The sequence below is a fragment of the Ailuropoda melanoleuca genome, chromosome 5, assembly GCF_002007445.2.
Source record: "Ailuropoda melanoleuca isolate Jingjing chromosome 5, ASM200744v2, whole genome shotgun sequence".
Lineage (NCBI taxonomy): Eukaryota > Metazoa > Chordata > Mammalia > Carnivora > Ursidae > Ailuropoda > Ailuropoda melanoleuca.
The window spans coordinates 123,105,995-123,125,102 of NC_048222.1; positions in this window are offsets into that span (position 1 = coordinate 123,105,995).

A 19,108-nucleotide genomic window follows, 5' to 3' on the forward strand; every position below is an offset into this window, starting at 1 on the left:
TCTCCCACTCCCCCTGCTTGTGTTCCCTCTCTCGCTGGCTGTCTGTACCTCTGTCAAATAAATAAATAAATAATTTAAAAAAAAAAAAAAGAAGGGGGAATGAAACATGAGAGACTATGGACTATGAGAAACAAACTGAGGACTTCAGAGGGGAGGGGGGGGGGGAATGGGANTGAAGACTTCAGAGGGGAGGGGGTGGGGGAATGGGATAGACTGGTGATGGGTAGTAAGGAGGGCACGTATTGCATGGTGCACTGGGTGTTATTACGCAACTAATGAAGCATAGAACTTTACATCGGAATCCGGGGATGTACTGTATGGTGATTAACATAATATAATAAAAAAAATCATTAAAATATAGAGACACAAATAGGTAAACATAATAAAGTGGGAAAAAATATGCCAAGCAAAAAAAAAATTGTTTAAAAAAAACTTATAAAACCCAACACCCTAAAAACAAATAATCCAATTAAAAATGGCCAGAAGACAGAACAGACATTTCTCTAAAGAAGACATCCAGATGGCCAACAGACACAAAAAAGATGGTCATGACCTATCACCTGGGAAATGCAAATCAAAACTACAATGCAAAATCATCTCACACAGGTCAGAATGGCTAAAATCATCAACACAAGAAACAACAGGTATTGGCAAGGAGGTAGAGAAAAAGGAACACTCTTGCACTTTTAGTGGGAATGCACACTGGTGCAGCCATTGTGGAAACCAGTATGGAGTTTCCTCCAATAGTTAAAAATAGAACTACCCTGCAATCCAGCAATCACATTCCTGGGTACCTACTCAAAGAATACAAAAACACAAATTCAAAGGGATACATGCACCCCTTTGTTTATTGCAGCATTATTTACAATAGCCAATTATGGAAGCAGCCCATTTCCACTGATTGATGAATGGATGAAGAAGATGTACTATATGTGCAGAACAGAATATTACTTAGCCATAAAAAAGAATGAAATCTTGTCATTTGCAATTACATGGATTGAGCTAGAGAGCATAATGTTAAGTGAAATAAGACCATCAGAGAAAGACAAATACCATATGATTTCACTCACATGTGGAATTCAAAAACAAAAAAATGAACAAAGAAAAAAAAAAGACAAACCATTTCCTGAAGACAAATAGTCCATTTTGTAGGACAGAATCATTAGGATTTTGCCCACCTGCATTTTTTGTTAGTCTAGATTTTCCCTAGAATGTGAGCTCTTTGAAAGTTTTGACTGTCTTATTCATGGTTATAATCCCAGCCACAAGAACAATTCCATATACGTGGTAAGCGCTCACAAAATACTTGTTGAATAAATGAATCAGTCTATAAACCTCATATTTATCAAGCCACATACATAATGCCAAGAGTATTTAACCCCAGTAGAACTTATAATATTGAATACAGGTATATCAAAGCCAGAAAGGTTGAAAGTTGACATTGATGACTTCAATGTATTTTAATAGCCTATCTTCTTTCTTCAAACTATAACATTTACAATTTGGGAAGGACTGTAATGGCTATCATTTAGAGATCAAATTCTTCTTATTGAAACCTGTATAATAACGTCCTATAGAATTACGTGCGTACATGCTAAAAATGTGAAATGTATTTGTTTGTTAACATTGTGGCAGATTTTGCAGGTGGCACAAGTCTCTCAATAAACTTCTAATCCAAAAAACCACCTAGAAGAAAACATACAGAAGGATTTTTTTTCTTCCTTTCAGAGCAAAAGAAGTTTCCTTATTTTGTAGATTCTCAGTGTAATAGCATGGATTTGTGTTTATTTTTTTATTTTGCTTTTTCTTTTGTTTTTGTTTTCCAAAATAGAAGCAGAGATAATTAAAGTAGATATAAAGAAAACATATACTAAAAAATTCACATGAAATTTGTAAGAAATTCAATGTTAACTAAATTAACAAAACATTTGAAAAAGTAAATATACGTCATTGAAGTGAAAGCTCCAAGAGAGCAGAGGTGACGTATTATTTGACTCAGTATCCTATGGCCCTAACACAGAGCCAGGCCCATAAAAGGTACTCAGTGAAAGTTTGATGAATGAATGAAAGAATAAATGAATGAATTCATTTCTGCCTAATAAGTATACTTAAATAACTAATTCTGTTTTCACTAATCAAACCCATTTTTAACAAACCACTTTCAGGAGCAATTTGCTTGCTACTCAAGTATACATACTTTTTTCTACATACTAAAATGAAATTGTGCTCCAGTTTTCAGTGTTGGTTATGCTAAATACTACAGTATGACAGAGGCAAAACATTTTAAGAATCAGCGAAACACTTAACTCTATTTGACACTTAAATAGACAACAGTGTTAATCCCATCACTTTGTTTGTAACCTCCACTACTGGGATTTTAATCCAGCTGGCATCCCCTTAGCAAACAATATACTCACAGTTCTCAGTTTTCATTTTTCCCTTTTTTACAAAATAGAAAATAAAATGTTAAAGGTAATAGAGCTATAAAAAACATAGTCCCAAATTTACTTTAATGACAGTATGAGTGTAGTTTAGGACAGCTGCTCTCCGAATAAATAGATTCAGGGCCTAAAAACTACAAAAAATGCATGACAGATGTCTGTTGCTGGGGCTGAAGACCTGTTGGTCCATCACTGCCCAGTTAGGATTGCTGGTCTCAGCTACAGCTTCCCTTAGCTCAAAAAACTGCCCAGCTGCTTTTGTATGCAGCGGTTCCTAGATCGATTTCTTACTGAAATAGATTCCTCACAAACAAGGATAATCCTTTATTTGAGGTTTAGTCACTTGAATTCCTCTCTGTATTCCTCACTGTCAGGCTTTGCAATTTTTCTTTATTCTTGGTAGAATACACTTACTATTGCAGCTATGGCACTTTTCACTCTAAGCCCTTCTTTTTAGGGCCTTCGAGAAAGAAAGGTCTTTAGCTAGAAATTTCTCAGGTTTGTTGACAGTCTAGAAATGATTTATTTTAGAAGAGAATAGAGGTGAAAGGAATAGAAAGATCATTTATTCTACCATCTTTGAGAACTTGATCATCAGTTAATCACAGGTTTATTGTTAAATGAAATGTGATGGCTTTCAACCTTTAGTTTTATTGCTTTTATCTTTGTTACTGTATTACTAGACAATTCAATAATCTTATATATATTTACAAATACATTTACAATATATTTATTCATATGTGGATCTATATATAAACCAATATTTATTCATTCTCTGAATGTCCTTTCCAATGTTTTCAAACACTAGCTTCTTAAACATTCTCTGGGTGTCCTTTCCAATGTTTTTAAACACTAGTTTTTAAACACTTTAAACACAAGTTTTTAAACACTTTAAACACTAGCTTTTAAACACAAGTACATCCATGAAAGAGTGCATAATGACCAGAATTGTCACTCTCTAAAACCTGTACTTAATATCCTGACTATTGAATCCATTGCTTTCCAAAGCTTTTTCCCCATGAGAATTACTGCATATATACTTAGGACTAAATTATAAAATGGTTAGTAAAACAATTATTTAACAGCATTTCAAAATGTATCAAACTCACTGTGGAACGCTCTGATTTGCTACATCAAGATAAAATATTAGACTAATTTTTTTAGAGAATAGCAAAATTCAAGACAATCTGTTGCTCTTGTCTCTTCTTTTTCTAATAAAAGGAATTCTTCAAAGTTATTGCCTATTAAGTTCATCCAGGGAGAGGAAAAGAAAGAATAATGAGTAGATGCTTAAAAGACTATTATTCCAATTTTCCAAATGTGAAATCTTTGACAGAGACTAGTAAATAGTACAAAGAATATAGTGGAGAACATACAAAAACTAAAAGTAGATATAGCTATTAAGAATTTAAAGGAAACTTGTCATTATCTTCTTAATTAGATGTAAAAGCACAGTGTTAAGCCCCCATACTTATTTCTGATTTCTTATGCTAAATTTGAAAGCTCTACAATGTATAAAACTCACCAAAATATTGAATATACATACAGATAATGATTTCTCAAAACCAAGTTTATATATCAGAAACAGAAGTAGGGGAAAGTATACATAAAAATATAAAGTTATATATTGTGTTTATTATTATATTTTTATTATTTGAGCCCTAGAACTTGATTTTGTCTCATTTTTGTAGTTTCAAATGTAAAATTAAGATAAATAATCTGGGGTTTTTTTCATGTTTGATTTTGGGTAAGACTACGAGTAAGCTATTACTAAATTTAAATTCCCTTCTCCTCTTAGGGTAGGAACAATAAGTAAGAGGTAAGCTGGACATCAGTACTATACACCAGGAATTCCCCCAAAGGACATACCATATGCAGAATAGAACTCAACATGTTATAAAAATAGTGCACCGGGGCCAAGCTCACATGGACTAGAGTTGTCTTATTCTTTCAGGGAGCATGAACAGACACATAAGGAAAACACATAAGGAATGATTCTTTTCCTTCATATTCAAAATGATACATTGAATCAATCACCTTCTTGGGTACAAGGAGACAAACATAAGTGACTGTTTCTTAACTTCCTAATACTGAAAACTATTATGCTCACTTGAAAAATCTTTTTTTAGCACAAAAGCATTACTTCTCACAGATTCTTAAATTGTATAAAATCTTGTGTCCAACCAAATATTATTATTACTGTGTATGGACCACAGTAGGACCATCTGGCAGGCATATTATTTGGGACCAAATCCCAACCTGTGTTTTTTTTTTTAAAGCAATATATAAAATGTTCAATTAGATGTTAGCCAGGGTTCAAAATGAAAACATACGCGTGAGCCATTCAGAACTTATGAATAAATAAAAATAGAAAGGTCAGCAATGGTCTTTCTTCCTCACTGTTACTAAGCCTTTGAATTAAGCTCAGGAAATGTATGCAGGTGGTTTTTTGATTAATTTGATAGAGGTACATCCATGGAACCAATTTATAAGTGATTTGCAGGCAGGCTGGCATTACTGAAATAAACGGTGCTATTACTATGATTTATGCTACTATTTCTAACACAAATGATAAAGTGAAATTTACAGTCCTTAATTACCACCATGAAAAATTGGGAGGGAGAGAAAAGAGCAAAGATTGGCAATTTGCAAACTTGTCATTAAGGCAAGATACAAAAATCCATTTGCTTTACTTAAAAAAAAAAAAGGATACTGCACAAACAGGCCTTACTATATTGTTATCAATCCACTGGGGAGGAGGGAGTTAAAAAAAACAAATGACAAGAACTTGACCTTCAGATACCAGGAAGTGTGGTTTTAGGAAATCAGCTCACAAAATGTAGCTTCTAGTTATAAAAAACGGGAAAGTGACAAAATACAACACACCTCTACACATTATTCTGGGCCTCTCACAAGACTCAGTTTGTTTTTCAAATCACTTCCTTTCTATTCCATTTTTCAAATGTCTTATAGCAGTAAAAAAAAAAAAGGCAAATTAAAGAAATCAAATCTTAATTTTTAACTAAATGTTTTTTTCTTATCCCATGTATGTCCAAATAGCACTGAAGTCTGTTAGGAGAGTCAAAGATGTTTTTAGAGGTATTGCTATTCACAGAACTCTAACAAAGCTACACAGAGGAGAACCTAGTCTGAGAGACACAGCTCAAACACTGCAGTTTTCAAGAGGTTGCATATAATGTGAAAGCCCAATTGCCTAGGCCATGGCTCTTTCCTCTCTCCATGTTTAATTGCTTCCTATTTTAACAATCCAGCCAGGCTTTACTTCCAATAGTCATGCCCTTGTGTGACAGACCTACTACCAGGGAATGCCTAGAGCTCTAATGAATCTTCTAATCACTATTTGCTAAGTTTGGTTCACTATACAGTAATAATATGCAGTGGTCATTCACACTGCTTCACAGACTAATCTATGGCAAAACTCTGAAAAGTTACAAAACATCATGACTGGTTATATATGAGGGGCAAGGGAGGTGGAACAAAGGTAGCAGAAGTTTCTTGTCTGCCTGACTTACAAAATAACGGTGCAATTTTAGATATAGGGAAGGCACAAGCCAAATCTGGGAACTGATAGGTTAGTTTCAGAAATACTAAGTTTGAGTTGCTGGCAGCACATCCAGGTACAGATATCCAGTAAACATTATTAGGAATGTAGGACTAACATTCTAGAGATTACTTAGGCCCAGATACATAGATGTTGAAGAGATCTGAAAAAAAAAAAAAAGGGAAGGTTGACGGCATGAAAGAGGATCAGATGGCCATAGTGGAGAATGTAAAGACAAGAGTCTTGACAGCAAAAACAAAGAGAAGACATTACTGGGAAGACTGGGAGAAAAGAAAAGAATGAGATCAAAAAGAGCAAATCAGAGGAGAAATAAGAAAATCCTGAAAAGAATCTCAAGAAGAAAGGAATGATCAGCAATGTCACATGCTACATAGAAATCAAGAAGAATAAGAAGATTCATTACATTCTACTGACCAAGATAACTTCAACAGGTAATTACCAAAAGAAGAGTTTAAGAAATAAACACATTTGAGAAAAAAGGAGCTGCAAGTGTAGAATTTTCCTTCTAGAAATCCAACAGGAAAAGGTTAAGGAGAACACTTAAGAGATGGATCAGTAGAAGGCTTTCTAAATAATAGGTGTACAGCATATATAAGTATCTCATTGATTTCTGATTTCCTGCCGCTTCTTGAAAGTTTCTTCTTTCATGACTGGGATATAATAATGAGTAAAAAGCCTTCAGATAAGTCTTTGATGGAGTTTATCCCTTTGCATGTAGGACCCCAGTGATCATGATGGATGATTTTATCTTTGCCTTGTTCCCAGAAAGCCTAAGAGCATTTGAGCATTCTACCACAAAGCAACGTCTCCATTTCTACTCCCCATCAACACAAGTTTGTTCCCACTCCATAAACCTTCATTTTTTTAAGGAGCATTTTCTCCATTTTAATCATCTTCCTTCTTAGATTTTAAATTACAATCAAATTTTCACATCTTCTTTAATAATCTCCTTAACTTCAAATTCATAAATTTCACACTTTCCCCTTAGGAATTATCCATACCTCCATTCTTCTGTATTTGGATAGCGTCTCTTTTTCATAAGCATTTTCTAAGTCATATTTTCAGCACCATACTGAAATGTACCACATGGCATTTGCAATGCTCTGAAACATGAAATTCTGGTTCTTCTAATTTATAAATATTTTCATAGTAGTTAATATTAACTAGATTTTGAGGGCTTACTTTATGTATCAAACATTTTGTATAGTGCTTGACATTCATTATCTCATTTCATCATTTCCAAAGCCCTTTAAAATGAATATTTTTATTCACTCCAACCCATTGACAAGGGAACAGTGTTGGAAAGATTAGGTCACTAATCCAAAGTCACACAACAAGTAAGCAACGAAGCTGGAGTTTGAACCCACATCAATTTAATTCCAATGTTCATCATCTACCTTGTGGGAAATTCTAATTCAGTCCTTTTCTAGTCTTACTTTATAAGAATATCAATCATCTGTTAATACATTTTCTTTATTGGAACACTGCACAGAATGAATTCTCATTACTGAAAGCAGGCATCTGTCAATTCTGGTTCATCCTAATGCAAAATACTCCAAAGGATAGAATTCAAGACATGTTTTGTTCCTTCTTCTAGCCTTTCTTCACAATTTTACCAAGCAGCATCCTGTCTCCCAAGAGACCCTTGAGTTGTTTTAATGGGACTTTCCCTCTATCATTCTCTCTGTTCTTTTCTCTATTTACTTTGAAATTACTCTGAATGCATATTTACTGGTAGATAGCATGAACATGCATGAGATCACAATTTGAAATTACTCCTTAATTTTCATCAATATTATGATACATCTTCTAGAGCTGACTTTAGTACATATATTATTTCTTATCCAATATAATACATATCATGTATCTATAAGTATATATAAACACTAATGGTATTAAGTTAGTAGCATATCTTCATATTCTGTAGCTTAGTGTGACTATGTTAATTTTTTTATTTTTATATACATACACACATACATATGTAATTTAATGGTATTAAACCAGCAGCATGTTTTCTGTTAAGTAGTTCTCAGACAATGCATATATTTGTTCTTTATTACATTCCTTTTATAACTTTACTCTTTCTACTTTCACAGTTGAAATACTAGTTCTATTTGTATCTTCTCAAACCCATTAAAAATTGAACAACACAACTATATTTAAAAGGAAAAAGAGGGGCGCCTGGGTGGCACAGTGGTTAAGCGTCTGCCTTCGGCTCAGGGTGTGATCCCCCACATCAGGCTCTTCTGCTATGAGCCTGCTTCTTCCTCTCCCATTCCCCCTGCTTGTGTTCCCTCTCTCGCTGGCTGTCTCTATCTCTGTCGAATAAATAAATAAAATCTTTAAAAAAATAAAATAAAAGGAAAAAGAAACTCTATGCCTATATGTGATACTTTCTCTAGAACTTCACTGTCCAATATTGTAGCCATTAGCCAAACCTGGCAATTTAAGCTTAAATTTAAATTAATTAAAATAAAATAATAGCTAAAATTTATTTTCCCAGTTGCAATAGCCACATTTTAAGTACTTAAAAGCCACATGTGGCTAGTGGCTCCTGTTTTGGACAGAGCATATATGGAACATTTTCCAACATCACAGAAATTTCTATAAGCAGTACTGATATATGATTTTCAATAGATAGGTCAATCTTTAGTATGTCTTGCTACTTCTCTTATTACCCTCCATGAATGAATAAAGAAAATACGGCATATGAATACAATGGAATATTACTCAGATTTTTAAAGAGAAGGAAATTCTGCAATATGCAACAACATGGATGAATCAAGACATTGCCTAAGTGAAATAATAAGCCAGTCCAAGAAAGACAAGTCCTGTATGATTCCACTTATATGAAGTATCTAAAACAGTCAAATTCATATAGAATCAGAGTGGAATGGTGTTTGCCAGGGGCTAGAGGAATGTAAAATAGGGAGTTACTAATCAACAGGCATAAAGTTTCAGTTTAGGAAGACGAATTAGCTCTAGAGATTGGCTATATACAACATTGCACCTATCAACAATAATGTAAACTTTAAATAGGATGGTAGATCTCTTTTTGTCCTTACCACAATAAAGTATTTTTTTTTAAATAGGGCTATATCTCTCAAGGTTCAGAGGGAAATAAATGGCAGAAAATAAATTATTCTTTTACCATTGGAAAAAAACTATTATCTTCCTTCCTACCTATTTCTTTTTTATCACCAATACATAGCCCTTATAAATTTTTCTACTTACTACCACTTTGAAGTAATAGTCTTGGAAATATTTTACAACATAATATTAATGCAAATGTCCTCCAATTCAAAAAAGTCTTCCATAACTTTTTCTTAAACAAAATAGCCAATAGATGGTGAGTCACTTCTTTGTTATTTCCCCTTGTTCCAAAACTTAAATAACAAAACAAAGTAAAACACACCTTCCTAAAAGAATATGCAATCCTTTATAAATTCCAATGATGTTCCTACTGGTGGTCCGTTGCTGAGAATTTTGTTGCTAGAGTTGGAAAAGAACTCCCCAATAGTTTGTTATGATTCTTACACATGGGTCATTATTTCAGCTCCTAAATCCTTTATTTTTTTACCACTGTCAGCAGCTTTATAATAGGCATCTGGTTTTTTCCTTGCTTCCGTATTTCCTGAAAAGCTTGAAACCAACAGACTACACATGTGAAAAGCTGACAAAAGTGAGGATTGTTGTCTATCTATAGTCATGGAACTTGCAAATAATAAATGGCCAACATATATACCAAATCTCTAATCTTGGCCTTCTTATCACACACTCTTTGACTGAGATAGCCTTGACAGCAGAGAATTTACATCTTAATGCATTTCTTAATAGAAAAAAGAGATACATCATACTGTTGTGTCTTAATGCTTAAAAAGAACCCACCAAGACACCGCCCAAGTACTTTACATATGAAACCAGAAAGGGCCGTTAAAATTCCTGAAAGCAGTTGTATGTGGGAATAAGGCTGGAGTGAAGAATAGTAGGACAAAGAAATACTGTATTTACTACTATAAGCCCTTCAGTTGATTTTTAAACCATGTGCATTTTACAGATAGTTTTTTTAAATAATATATTTTTTTTAATCCACGGAAACAATTTTATTGTCCACTAGTTGAGGAACATAGGAATTTTATGTATTGGAATGAAAAGCAGCAATTAAAATGTGTGAACACAGGGGCGCTTAGGTGGCTCAGTCAGTTAGGCATCTGACTTGATTTCAGCTCAGGTCATAATCTTCAGGGTTCTGAGATTGAGCCCTGTGTCAGGCTCGATACTCAATACCGAGTCTGCTTGTCCCTTTCCCTCTGTTCCTCCTTTCCAAGGGCGTGCACTCATTCTCTGTCTGTCTCTCTCTCCAATAAATAAATAAATAAATAAATAAATAAATAAAATCTTTAAAAATAAAATAAAATGAGTGAACACACACACAAAATGAGTGAACCATTGCAAAATATTTGGCTTTTGCCCTGTGTGTGTGTATCTGCTATTCACAAAAACATCTTAGTTAACAGCTCTTCCCAATTTATTAAAAAGAATATATCACTTTATAAACTTTTAAGATATACAAAATATAACAGTTTTATGGATACGCACATGTTTAAAAAGCAAGAAAATATATGGAAATGATATAGACCAACTTTAGAAAAGAGAAAATTGAAAAAACTGGAAAAGGTAAGAAGAGGAAAAGAATGAGGGAAGGGATAGGCATAAGAGACGGACACCGGGTCTGTTTATAATGATTTACTTTTCAATATCTGTCAACTCCAGGTGATAAAGGTTAAATCTAGGTGGTGAGTGTGATTATTTTATGTGCTTTTCAGTTGTTTGGAAATATTTCACTTTAAAAAACAAATTATGCTTCTTCACTGTTGAAAGTGTTCTCAGTCTATATAAGATTTTTTATATAATAAGTTTATATAAGATTTTCCAACTAAGTACACACTGTTCTCTGCTGCTCCTGTTAGGGAGCTGAGTAGAAATTCTATCCCCAGAAGAAATTCTATCATTATTAAATCCAATGTGCAAGGGCACATATAAAACAACAAGCCTTACTAATGACCTACCCATAAACCACCCAAACCAGTGATTCATTAAAAAAAAAAAAAATTAACCTCAGGCATATCAGCCCTACTCCAGCCCTTGAACTTCCTTATTTTGTTCCCTTTCCCATAATTTCAGAGAAGGAAATAAAGGTTAAACAAGTATATAAATATTCAAATTTCTAAAATCATTTAAACCTGCCTTTAAAAATACAGTCATATTAAAACAAAGATTGATTTGATTCAGCAAAAATTTGTAGTACTCACTGCAAATGCATCACCTCTGGAAAGCAGTAGGACTAGGTGCTGTCCATGCCTAAGTGCACAAAAACAGAATCATAATGATAAAGTTGAAAGTAGGCATTTTCAAATTCAGGCATTTTCAAATTAAAATGGCATCCAGGGGCGCCTGGGTGGCATGGCGGTTAAAGCGCCTGCCTTCAGCTCAGGGCGTGATCCCGGCGTTACGGGATCGAGCCCCACATCGGGCTCCTCCACTATGAGCCTGCTTCTTCCTCTCCCACTCCCCCTGCTTGTGTTCCTTCTCTCGCTGGCTGTCTCTATCTCTGTTGAATAAAGAAATAAAAAATCTTTAAAAAAAAAAATAAAAAAAAAATAAAATGGCATCCAATTTTCATTTTTCTCTAATCTTATTCATGATTTTCCAGTTGCTCATTCTCAGAAAACTGTAGGCTACTTCACTGATTGGAGCTATGAACAAATGGTGGTGGGACACAGAGTATTTGCATTGACATAGTTAAAAGGAAGAGGATTTTTTTTTCCACTTGTATAGATTACATAAATTTCTTCAACTGGTAAAAAACCTACTATTAAAAAGCTAAACGTTACCCATAAATCTAAACTTCATCTAAATTTTCAGCTCTATTTCTATTAACAGGGGAAGTAAATTTGCCAGATAAAAGAATATCAATTTCAGGACCAGCTGTTTGGATTCATGTTAATAATGTTCAACATACTCTACATGATACGCTCAAGTATTCCACTCAAAAAATAGTCAGAGATGGCAATGTACCAGCATCTGTGCAACCCAATTTATTGCCATTCACACAAGAGATGTGTGCATTTCAACCAAAGTCTGCATTAAGTACATACTTGCCTAACGTCATATTTACAAGGGCACGCATTGCATGATGCACTGGGTGTTATACACAAGTAATGAATCATGGAACATTACATCAAAAACTAGGGATGTACTGTATGGTGGTTAACATAACACAATAAAAAATTATTATTTAAAAAAAATAGAAAGAAACTAAACTTGCCTCATCAAAAATCTTAAGGAATGATATCTTGGAAGTATTTCCTAAGAATTCAGATTCCCCCCAAAGGAATTCAGATTCCCCCCAAAGGAATTCAGATTCCCAGCCATGATGTTTTTTACATTAAAAATTAAATTAGTAGTGTTCAAAGTTGGTAACATAAGCTAATTAAATTACAGAATTTTAAAATTTTGTTTCTTTAAAAATTTTTTTAAAATTAAATTCAATTTAATTAACATACAGTGTATTGTTAGTTTCAGGGGTAGAATTTTGTGATTCATCAGTTGCATATAACACCCAGCGCTCATTCCATCAAGTGCCCTCCTTAATGCCCATCACCCAGTTACCCCATCACTCCACACGTCTCCCCTCCAGCAACCCTCAGTTTGTCTCCTATAGTTAAGAGTCTCTTATGGTTTTTGTCCCTCTCTGTTTTCATCTTATTTTTCCTACCCTTCCCCTATGTTCATCTGTTTTGTTTCTTAAATTCCACATACAAGTGAAATCATGATATTTGTCTTTCTCTGACTGACTTATTTTGCTTAGCATAATAGCCTCTAGTTCCATACACGCTGTTGCAAATGGCAAGATTTAATTCTTTTGGAGGCTGAGAAATATTCTATTGGATATACACACCGTATCTTCTTTATCCATTCATCAGTCGATGGACTTCTGGGCTCCTTCCATATTTTGGCTACTGTGGACATTGATGCTATGAACATTGGGTACATGTGCCCCTTCAAATCACTATTTTTGAATCCTTAGGATGAATACCTAATAGTGCAATTGCTGGGTCATAGGGTAGCTCTATTTATAACTTTTTGAGGAACCTCCATACTGTCTTCCGAAGTGGCTATACCAGTTTGCATTCCCACCAACAGTGTAAGAGGGTTCCCCTTTCTCCAAATCTTCACCATCTGTTCTTTCCTGAGTTGTTAATTTTAGCCATTCTGACCCATGTGAGGTGGTATCTCATTGTGGTTTCGATTTGTATTTCCTTGATGATGAGTGATGTTAAGCATTTTTCATATATCTTTTAGCCATTTGTATGTATTCTTTGGACAAATGTCTGTTCATGTCTTCTGCACATTTCTTAACTGGATTTTTTTGTTTTGGGGGTGTTGAATTTGATAAGTTCTTTATAGATTTTAGATACCAGCCCTTTATCTGATAAGACATTTGCAAGTATCTTCTCTCATTATATATGTTGCCTTTTAGTTTTGTAAACTGCTTCCTTTGCAGGGCAAAAGCTTTTGATCTTGATGAAATCCCAATAGTTCATTTTTGTTTTTGTTTTCCTTGCCTTTGGAGATGTGTTTAGCAAGAAGTTGCCTCATATAAGGTCAAAGAAGTTGCTGGCTGTGTTCTCATCTAGGATTTTGATGGATTCCTGTCTCACATTTGGGTCTTTCATCCTATATCCGATCCCTTCATCTTTTTGCTTATTTTTATGTATGCAGTAAGAAAGTGATCCAGTTTCATTCTTCAGCATATGGCTGTCCAATTTTCCCAACACCATTTGTTGAAGAGACTGTCTTTTTTCCATTGGATATTCTCTCCTGCTTTGTTAAAAATTAGTTGAGGGTCCATATCTGGGCTCTCTAATCTGTTCCATTGATCTATGTGTCTGTTTTTGTGGCAGTACCATACTGCCTTGATGATTACAGCTTTGTAATACAGCTTAAAGTCTGGAATTGTGATGCCTCCAGCTTTGGTCTTCTTTTTCAACATTAGTTTGGCTATTTGGGTTTTTTTCTGGTTCCATACAAATTTCACAATTGTTTGTTCCAGCTCTATGAAAAATGCTGTTGGTATTTTGATAAGGATTGCATTGAATGTGTAGATTGCTTTGGGGAATATTTATATTTCAACATCTGTTCTTCCGATCCATGAACATGGAATGTTTTTCCATTTCTTTGTGACTTCCTCAATTTCTCTCATAAATGTTTTGTAGTTTTTATAGTACAGATCTTTTACCTCTTTGGTCAGGTTTATTCCTAGGCATCTAATGGGTTTTGGAGCAATTGTAAATGGGATTGATTCTTTGATTTTTTTTTCTGCCTCATTGTTTGTGTACAGAAATGCTACTGACTTCTGTGCACTGATTTTATTTCCTGTGACATTGTTGAATTCTTCTATCAGTTCTAGCAATTTTTTGGTGGAGTCTTTGGGTTTTCTATGTAAAGTATCATGTTATCTGTGAAGAGTGAAAGTTTGACTTCTTCCTTGCTGATCTAGATGTTTTTTTAATTTCTTTTTGTTGTCTGATTGCTGAGGTTGAAACTTCCTGTACTATGTTGAACAAGAGTTGTGATAATGGACATGCCTGTCATGTTTCTGACCTTAGGGGGAAAGCTCTCAGTTTTTCCCCATTGAGAATGATATTTACTGTGGGTTTTTCATATATGGTTTTAATGGTATTGAGGTATGTTCCTTCTATCCCTACACGGCAGAGAGTTGTTTTTTTTTTTTAATCAAGAAAGGAGGCTGTATTTTGTCAAATGCTCTTCCTGCATCAATTGAGAGGATAATATGGTTCTTGTCCTTTCTTTTATTAATGTGGCTTATCACCCTTGATTGACTTGTGGTTATCACCCTTATATCCCAGGAATAAATCCCACCTGGTTGTGAATAATCCTATTAGCCAGTATCTTGGTGAGAATTTTTGCATCCATCTTTATCGGGTTGTTGGTCTGTAATTCTTCTTTTTGGTGGGATCTTTGTCTGGTTTTGGGATTGAGGTAATGCTGGCCTCATAGAAAGAGTTTGGAAATTTCCTTCCATTTCTGTTTTTTGAAACAGCTTCAGAAGAATAGGTATTAATTCTTCTTTAAATATTTGGTAGAATTCCCCTGGGAAGCCACCTGGCCCTGGATTCTTGTTTGTTGGGAGATTTTTGATTACTGATTCAATTTCTTTGCTGGTTATGGGTCTGCTCAGATTTTCTATTTCTTCCTGTTTCAGTTTTGGTAGTTTATATGTTTCTAGGCATGTATCCATTTCTTCCAGATTGCCTAATTTGTTGACATGTAATTGCTGATAATATTCTTTTGTAATTCTTTGCATTTCTTCAGTGTTCGTCAGGATCTCTCCTCTTTCATTCATGATTTTATTTGGGTCCTTTCTCTTTTCTTTTTGATAAGTCTGGCTAGGGGTTTACCAATCTTATTAATTCTTTCAAAGAACCAGTTCCAAGTTCCATTGATCTGTTCTACTGTTCATTTGATTTCTATGTCATTGATTTATGTTCTAATCTTTATTATTTCTCTACTCTTGCTGGATTTAGGCTTTATTTGTTTTTCATTCTACAGCTCCTTTAGGTAAGGTTAGATTGTGTATTGAGACTTTTCCAGTTTCTTGAGAGAGGCCTATTTTGCTATACACTTCCCGCTTAGAACCACGTTTGCTGCATCCCAAAGGTTCTGCACTGTTGTGTTTCATTTTCATTTGTTTCCATGCATTTTTTAAAATTTTTATTTCTTTAAACTTAATTATTAACATGCTTAGTTCATTTGTAATAATGAGCAAAAAATGTCACTCAATTAACATTGTTTGACTTCAAATTTTAAATTTCTTACAGTGATATATACTATTTACATATTTTATTTTCCATATATTATGATGTTTTAACATCTTTAAAAAAACATTTCTGTTTGGAGAGAGATTACCCCCCTGCCCCAGGCTATCCAATTCTTAGATATATAGCAAAAGGCCCACCTGGGAGCTTGTCCTTTATACATACACTAATCAATTCAAAGCCATTCCTCTTCTATCTGGCCATTCAACTCAAGAGGGAATATTCCTCTGCCTTAACCATCCCGGGGCCAGGTACCAGGCAACTAGGGACCTCTTTTAAAGCTTAGAGCTCACCAAAAATATTCAGACTAACAAATCCTAAAGTGTTTTCCTTGTCCTGCCTTGCCTTTCTCTCAGAAACCCCAATAAAGGCAGTGGCCTAGGTGCTCCCCTAGCTCTTGTCCCTTCTGCCTCCTGACCCATGCTAGTGTTTTCCCATGTGGCCCTTTGTGGCATGTCACGCCTCTGTTTCTAGGACCTATGTACATAATAAACTTAGTTTTCTGAGCTTCTTCCGTGTCCCCTTGTGCCACAGGGGGACACACCTGACTAACCATCACATAAAAGAATACAGAACATGATTTTGTTTTATTTGTTTTCCTGTTTTCTACATGCAGTATTACTGATGATTGTCCATCAGTATCTATTCTCCCCTGATACCTTTTCATAATAGATACCATTAGGCTTACCTAATGACTGCCTGGCTGGAGGGGACATTTCTTAGCTTCCCCTGCAGCTAAATATGGCCCTGTGTCTAGGTTTTGGCCAAACTCATCATATAGATGAAAAATAAAACTTGTTTTTGTTAATCCAAAAGGCAAAACTAGGAACAACATCTTGAAAATATATAGAAGTGAGTTTCAATTAAATAAAGAAAATCACTTTCTAACAATGGCATTCTTTCTAATTAGAAGCTACTGTACTTCCAATACTAGATTCACTTTTTTTTTTTTAAAGATTTTATTTATTTGAGAGAGAGAAAAAGACTGTGCAAGCAGAGGAAGGAGCAAAGGACGAGGGAGAAAGAATCTCAAGCAGATTCTATGCTAAGTTGAGAGCCTGATGCAGGGCCCAATCCCATGATCCTGAGACCACAACTTAAGCCAAAACAGCAAGTCAGATGCTTAGCTGACTGAGCCAACCAGGTGCCCCAAGATCTGTTTTTCAAAGGGTAGATAATGTCCTCCACCAAAAAAATAGAAGGAGGGATTTTTGAACTGAACAAAAGTTTTGAATAGATGGCCTTTAAAGTTTCTTCCAGCCTAACATTCGGCAATTCTATATCAGGTAGTAAAAAGAAAGTTGGGAGGAAGATGAGGAAATGGGAAGCAGGATAGGATGAGGCAAAGAAGAGGAAGGAGTAAAGAAAAGATAATTTTAACTTACAACCAAGAAATAGATTACTGGGAGATACATCTGCGTAACCAGGAAAAAAAACTGCTTTACAATACCAGGTTCACATGTTCTTCCCTTTCTAAAAAAGCAAAAAATAACCACAACATCTTTCAAACAAATATGTTTGAAAATCTAGAGGGCAAGCTCCAGATTCAGAGTACTGATATAAAATTATATCTCATGGTTTTGAGATTAATTTTACTGGAATTGAAAATACCTTTCATTCCTCATTTATGGTAGCAGTTTTAGACTGCTTGATTGATTCATGTTACAATCACAGAGTACCTTACTATCCTAATTTATAACATGATACCTGTTGACTTTTGCCATATTTATATTTATATCTCCCCTAGATTCTGTCACTTTACAAACATCTTAGTTAATGGCTCCCTCCAATTTATTAATAAGTTTAATTAAAGCAAATAACATAAATGAATATATCATGCTCATCTTTGCACTGTCTCTACTGCCTAACACAATACCATTGTTACAAGTGGGCATCAGAAATACTTTCATTCAAATATCGTTTATTGAGGCCCTACTCTATACCTGCCAATGCTCTGGGCCCTGGAAATGATATAAGCCTGTTGTTAAGAGTGCAGGCTTCTGGGTTGAATGAGTCTGGGTTTGAATTCCTGCTCTGCCACTTAGTATACTTCAGTTTCTTACATTGCAGTTTCCTCACCTATAAAATGGGCAAAATAACAATGCTTTCTGGGGCATCTGGGTGGCTCAGTCATTAAGGGTCTGCCTTTGGCTCGGGTCCTGATCCCAGTGTCCTGGGATCGAGCCCCACATAAGGCTCCCTGCTCAGTGGAAGGACTCCTTCTCCCTCTCCCACTCCCCCTGCTTGTGTTCCCTCTCTTACTGTGCCTCTCTCTGTCAAATAAATAAAATCTTTAAAAACAAAACAAAACAAAATAAAATGCTTTCTTCCCAGGTTAAAACCAAATAAGATAATAATATGCAACGTGATTAGCATTGCCTGGTAAATCCTCAATAAATGTTATTAATAAGTTAATCACATAGTATCTATAAAATAATGTCAATAATACAACCACTCATATTATAATCTATGTATTATAATTCATTGGATAAAAGTTCCATGAAGGAAGGATTTTTGCCTATTTTTTTCATTACTGTACCTCTACTGCCTAAAAGAGCACCTGGAACACAGTAAGCACTCCAAAACAAAAAGTGTTTTAAATAAATGAATCAGTAATCAACACATATTTAAAATGATTTCATTTTCTTTACTACAGACATTAATTTCAAGAATTAGAAACTAACTACATGGAAAAAATGCTCTATTAAGAATAAATGAAGGGGACTTAGGGAGTTAAGATGGCAGAGGAGTAGGGGACCCCTTTTTCAGCCGGTCCCCTGAGTTGAGCTGTATAGGTACCAGACCAGCAGAAACATCCATGGAAGCAGCCTGAGACGTAGGAAGATACATCTTGATCTCTACAAATGAACATATCCAGCGCTGAGTATTGAGGTACGAAGCAGGGAGACGTGAAACCACGCACAGATATTGGAAGATAAACGGAAGGGGGAAGGAGCCGCCGTGTCCGGGCCCCGGGGAGCGGTAGCCACCTGCACGGGGGAGCGGGCGGACAGCGGATCTGCACCCTTGAGACAGCAGACTGAGTCCGTGAGCCGGGGGCGTGCGCTACCAAGCATCTCACAGAACTCCGGAACCCCGGTGTGCTCACTGGATCCAGACTGAGACCGGGAGCTCCGGGAGAACGTGCGGGGTGGCTGGCAACTGGCAGCTGTCAGAGGTAG